Source organism: Chrysochloris asiatica, unplaced genomic scaffold (genome assembly GCF_000296735.1).
Source record: "Chrysochloris asiatica unplaced genomic scaffold, ChrAsi1.0 scaffold00088, whole genome shotgun sequence".
NCBI classification, from domain to species: domain Eukaryota; kingdom Metazoa; phylum Chordata; class Mammalia; order Afrosoricida; family Chrysochloridae; genus Chrysochloris; species Chrysochloris asiatica.
Window position 1 is genome coordinate 6875475 of NW_006408606.1, and position 6771 is coordinate 6882245.

At 37.1% G+C, this 6771-nt stretch overlaps 1 pseudogene; it reads left to right on the forward strand.

The window, feature by feature from the left end:
• The first annotated feature begins 234 nt into the window (after positions 1 to 234).
• LOC102840474 lies at positions 235 to 1067 on the forward strand (annotated as a pseudogene).
• The last annotated feature ends 5704 nt before the right edge of the window (positions 1068 to 6771 follow it).

Sequence of the window (6771 nt, forward strand, 5' to 3'; positions counted from 1 at the left end):
GCAGTACATGGCACTTTCAATATTCTCCTCCAACACCATAACTCAAAGGCATCAATTCTTCTACAGTCTTCCTTATTCTCTGTCTAGCTTTTGCATGCATATGAGGTTATTGAAAATACAATGGCTTGGGTCAGGTGCACCTTAGTCCTCAAGCTGACTTCTTTGCACTTCAACACTTTAAAAAGGTCTTGTGCAGCAGATTTACCTAATGCAATACATCATTTGATTTCTTGACTGCTGGAGGATTATTACCAGGCCATCAAGGTGCTGGAGAACATCGAGCTAAACAAGAAGAACATGTATTCCTAAAGTGCCCAAGTTCCAGGTCACTATATACCATTACATCAGGTTTGCATATGATGTGCTAGTACCAGGATGCCTTCCGGGTCTTTGCCAACATCCTTCTCTACATCCAAGGACCAAGAGCATGTTCCAGAGGACCATGTATAAGTATGAGATGATTAACAAGAAGAATGAGCAAATGCATGAACTGCTGGCCACTGCCCTTACTGTGTACCACACACACATCAACGAGAGAATTCACCTTCAGCTGTGGGAGAAATGTTTGGATAAGATACTGCACATGCAGAAGAGTGATCCACAGGTCTATGAGGAGCGTTCAAGCTAATCTTAATCCATATTTATCTCTCCTGTGGTGCCCAACTATAAAAATATGTACCCCAACTATCACAAAGAGCCTTTACTGCAGCAGATGAAGATGTTTTCTGATAAGGTACAGCATCTACCTCAAGCTCTACTCCATCATGCTTCTGGCCAAGCTGGACCACATAGAGCAGAAGTTCTGGATCCAGCTTCTGGTCTCCAAGCACAAAATGAAGAACCTGGTGTGATCCAGCAGCAACTCCGCCCAAATGGCTAATTTCAGTCAGCCTCATAAGGACATGATCCACATTGCAAACACCAAGGTCACTAGGCACTATGGAGATTTTTTCAATCACCAGGTCCATAAATTTGAATGGCTCAATCAAACCCTAAAGGAGATGGGAACAGAAGTCTTGAGTTTATCACACATGCATTCATCAAGAACCTATCTGGGGTCACTGTAAATAAGAGATATTTTTGTCACCATAAAGCTTAGTCCCAGATCAGCAGTCAATTGAGCAAATGGGAAAAAAAAAAAAAAAAAGAATCATTTAAAACTGCTTGCCACACAGTGTAGGTTATACAAGGATGAAGACGGCATTGTGTTTTTCTTCAAAAAATTTCACCAAAAGTGAATGTATGAAACCCCCTATATTTGGTATTCTAAGCAGAAAGAATGATTAAGGAGGGCATCAAAAAACAAAGCACTATATTTAAATTGTGAAGCATTTCATGTGCCTTAATCAAAATAATCTCTAAATTTAATTCATTTATACAGAAATGCCTCATTATCTTATCCTAAAATTATGTTGTATAGTAAATTTAATCTATTCCCCAAAATGTGTTAAACAGCTCATTTTAGATGGCAGGAGCTCACACTCTATTCTTTTCATGGAGAAAAAATAATAGTGTTTAAATATCACTGAAACAAGTCTTAAACATCTACATAACAATATGTCAAGGATTCCAGAATACGATAAAACATTTAAAACAGCAATTATCTAATTACTTTATACATAATGAACTCATTAGTGAATGTATTTGTGTGTAATACCTGATGGTGTCATACTAATGCGCTGGACTGCAAAGTTGGTTTGAACCAGGAGGTCAGTGGTTCAAGCTCACCAGTCACTCCTCAGAAACCCTATACAGGGTTGCTATGGTTCAGAATTGACTCAATGGCAATTAACAACAACAACCATCCGAGGGTACTATACAGAATTAGATATGAATCATGTTTTTTCTTCTATGCTTCCACAAAAACACATTTATAATCCAACTAATCAAAGAAATGATGTGTTAAGGATACATAATAGTTAACATCAAACTCAGTAATATAAAATAAACTAGAGAATTGTTTTTGAACAGCTACTGTGAGTCCTAGCATGGCACTGTAGAATAAGCACTAGACGGCTAGCCGAATGATTGTTGGTTCAAACCCAACAGTCATACCTTGAAGACCCTGTACAGGTTGCTATGAGTTGGCACCCATCTGACAGCACTAAAAACAACAATCCTGTATGAGGTTTGGTGGCAAGAGGTACGAAAACAGAGCATGGCTGCCCTTGGGTTGGGGAGTAAGTGAAGATAAGAGGAATGAAGATGGCATCTTTCTGTGTATGAAAGAGTTTTCCTAGACTTCTTTGACTCACCTAATTTGGTCATGTTGTTGTGGTTGCTGAGTGTCATAATTCCAACTCATAGCAACATTGTGTAGGGTTTCCAAGGAGCAGCTGGTGGGTTTAAACTGGTACACAGACCAGTGCTAATCCTATAGCATCACACCAGAAGTCCAGTTTCCTCATGTTGTTGTGTGCCATAGAATCAGTTCTGACTCTTGGCAACCCTATATAGTGTTTCCAAGGAGTGGCTGGTGAGTTTGAACTGCTGACCTTGTGATTCAAACCAACCTTGCAGTCCAGCACTTTATCCCACAGGGCCATACCAGGACTCCTAGGCTTTTGCAATTTCTTAAAAGACATTTTTACTTGATAATATAGAGAAGACAAGAGTTGTATGCATAGCAAGTTTCATCAACATACAAATGTGATTCCATCAAAGAATGGATGAACAAGAGTCTTGGTCAGACTCCAGGAAACTTAAACTCATTGCTTACTTGTACATGGAATCATTTTAAACCAAACCCATTGCCACTGAATCAATTCCAAATCAACGTGACCCTGTGTAGGGTTTCTGAGGCTGTATGTAAATCTTTATGAGAATAGAAAGTCTCATCATTCACCCACAGAGCGACTGGTGGATTTGAACTGCTTACCTTGTAGTTAGCAGTCCAGTGCTTATCCTACAATGCTACATTGTATCAAGACTTAATTAGGTAATGAACTTGGGTTAAGCATTCTTGAAAGCTGACACAACAGATATTTGATAGTGAGAATTCACATAGCTAGGGAAGCCTGCATTCTTGTGACGAGTAATGGAAAAATATTTAACAGAACATACATCTAAAAAATTGTGTACATCATATTGCCACAACTGTTGTTGTTGTTAATTGCCATTGAGTCAGTTCTGACTTATAGCAAGCCTGTATAGGATTTCCAAGGAGCAGCTGGTGGATTTGAGCCAGCAACCTTGTGGTTAGCAGTCAAGTGCTTATCCTATAGCACCACAACTGAAGGACTTGTTTAAAGGATTATGTGGGTACAAAGTATGTTCCCTAGCAATATATTTTATATATATAATTGATGAACTTCATAATGTAGAAAATAGAAATTTGTGAAATTAAAAAACAATTTGTTAAATAAATAAAAGGAAAAGCAGATTTTTTTTGCCCTTTCAGGAGCTAGAACACTATCAACTCTTAAAGATGATTAAAAATTTAATAACTTGAAGGCAGTGTCATTAATATCATGAGCAAGAAAAAAAAATTGCTAAAGATAATTCTAAAATGGCTGCAATCATATATTGACAGAAGTTCATGCTGAATTCAGAAGAAAACATAGAATGAGGGATATCACTGCTGACATCAGATGGATTTTGGCTGAAAGCAGAAAATACCAAAAAGATGTTTGCCTGTGTTTTATTGAATATGCAAATGCTTTCAACTGTGTGGCTCATGACAAACTATGGACAATATTGCACAGAATGAGTGTTCTGAAACAATTGTGCTCATGAAAAACTTGTTCATAGACCAAGAGGCAGTTGTTCGAAGAGAACAAGGAGATAGTGAATGGTTTAAAATCAGGAAGGGTGTGTATTGGGGTTATATTCTTTCACCAAACTTACTCAATCTGTTTGCTGAGCAAATAATCTGAGAAACTGGATTATATGAAGAAGAACATGAATTGGAAGAAGACTCATTAAGAACCTGTGATATGCTGATGATACAACTACTTAAATAGTTACTGATGAAAATCAAAAAACACAGCCCTCAGTATGGAATGCACCTCAATATAAAGAAAATAAAAATCCTTATCATTGAACCAATAAATAACATCATGATAAATGGAGAAAACATTGAAGTTGTCAAAGACTTGATTTTGCTCAGATGAACCAACAACATTCATGGAAACAGCAATCAAGAAATCAAACAACATATTGCATTAGGTGAATCTGCTGCACAAGACCTCTTAAAGTGATTAAGCTCAAAGATGCCAGTTTGAGGACTAAGGTACACTTGACTAAAGCCATAATGATTTCAATAGCTTCATATGCATGTGAAAGTTGGACAGTGAATATAGAAGACCATAGAAGAATTGATTTGAGTTATGTTGTTGAGAATATTAAAAGTAGCATGGACTGCCAAAGGAACAAACAAATTTGCATTGGGAGAAGTACAGCCAGACTGCTCCTTAGAAGCCAGGATTGCCTGACTTCATCTCTCATTCTTCAGACATGTTATCAGGAGAGATCAGTCATTGGTGAAGGATATAATACTTGATAAAGTGGAGGGTCAGTGAAAAAGTAGAAGAACCCTAAAGAAGGATTGGCACAGTGGCAGCAGCAATAGACTAAAGCGTAGCAATGATTGTGAGGTTGGCGGAGGACCAGGCAGTGTTTTGTTCTGTTGGTCATAACGTTGCTAACAACAACATAAAATAATACCAACAGTGTATTATGTTAAAATATACTAATTTGGTTAAAATGGATGGATACATAGACACACAAAAAAAATTTAATGCTGTGGCTTTTTTCTAGGTGGTAGGATCACATATGATTTTAAAAATCATTTCCATGTTTTATATATTTTAATTTTATATTGAGAACATTTGTACTTTAAAAAAAAAACAAAGCACTTTGATCCAGTGTTTTTATAGGCTCACCACCCATTCACTTTGAATTCTACTATGTCCCTTTATTCCTAAATAAATTCCCTTTCGTTTTTCAAGCAATGGAAGTTTAAAAGTTGGCATTTATGCGGATGGTAAGTCATCAGAACTTCCGCAAGCATAATTTATAGTGTCAAAATAAAAAGAACCAAGCCCAATGCCATGTAGTCAACTTTGAGTCATGGTGACCCTATAGAACAGAATAGACCTGCTCCACAGAATTTCCAAGGCTGTAAATCTTTATGGAAGCAGACTGCCACATCTTTCTTCCAGGGAGTGGTTGGTGGGTTTGAACCCAAAACATTTTATTTAGCAACTAAGCACTTATACCACTACCCCATCAGGCTCTTTTTTTCACTAGTGCAGCAATACTCAAAAGAAACATTTTTTTTTTATCTAAGTGAAGCCATGCAATTACTTTCTAATAATTTTTCTCCATGGTAATATATGAAAAATATGTTTGATCAATGTTTTTCTACTCTTTCATAGGTACTTTAAGAAAACCTTGAGTGTATTTTGTTGTTGTTAAGTGCCGTAGAGTTGGATCCGACCCACAGCGACCCTGTACAGGGTTTCCGAGGCTGTAAATCTTTACGGGAGCGGAACGCCTCATCTTTCTCCCGCGGAGCAGCTGGTAATTTCGAACTGCTGGCCTTAAGGTTCGCAGCCAGATTCGTAACCAATACGCTACCAGAGTTCCTTAAAAAAATGAACCCTGTAGAACGGGGTTCATTTTAACACTGAAGTATGGAGCTTTGCACCAATAACCTAACTCTATTAGTGTATTCCTGATGAAAAGCACTAACTACTTAAAATATTTCTTTATTGAATTTTTTTCTCATGAAATGACTCTGAAAGCTTTGGAAGGAGTTTCTAAAATAGTGTCATATGAAAAGTCAGCCTATTATTAGACTTCAGACCACAGAAAAATACCATGGACTTTTAAAAATGTAATTTAACCCCTTCTTTCAAGAACTTAAGAGCTGGAGTATGGTTTAATAGGCAAATTTAGAGGCTTCTGTGCCTCTAGTAGTCTTCCTTTCAACAAAACAATGACTATAATTAATATTTATGATTTTGCCTTTTACCTCAAAGGACTTTACCAAGTTGTCATAGGAATCAAGGCACTCAACTAGTAAAACATTGCTCAGTCCAGAAGAGAAATTTACAATCACCTTAAATTTCCTCCACATTAATGCAGATTCAAAGGAAGGTTGGTGACGACTAATTCAACTCCTCATCACCAAAAGAATCTATGTCAGTCCATGTCAATTTTCTAAAGCTTCGCTTCAGCAGCCAGATAAGTTTGATTCTGTTTCCTCATTGCGATGTCACATTACAGTCCAAAAGCCTCTGATCCAGATCTCATTTTTCCCTCCTCTCTCAAGAAATTTTTTTATTTTTTTAAGATTATTTTTAAACAGAAGAGAAAGAGCATGTGTAACAGAGACTGTATGGAGACTGCAGAGCCAAGGTAGAATTTGAAGGGGGAAAAAAAATTGCTATTCCCTTAGAATCTAAAGCATAATGAGAAAAGTGAAAAGTGCAATTATAAGACTTTTCCAATTCAAGCTATAAACATCCTCATATGTTCACAAGAGAATCGTCTACGAACTTGGATATACTATACAGATAAATATACTCTGTGAAAGCACATTTCAGACATCACCAGTCTGTTTTTTTCAGAGTCAGCACATTGCTCTGAACTGACAGGATATGGACCTAACAAAGACCAAATTCATGCACCAACATGCATATAGGAAACACTATACACACACAAGATATTCATCAACTACTGGGAGCTAATGTCAAGTGCTACTATAGCACTATCGCACGACCCAACAATAGTGCAGAATGAAAAAAACACGCAAAGGAACAGAAA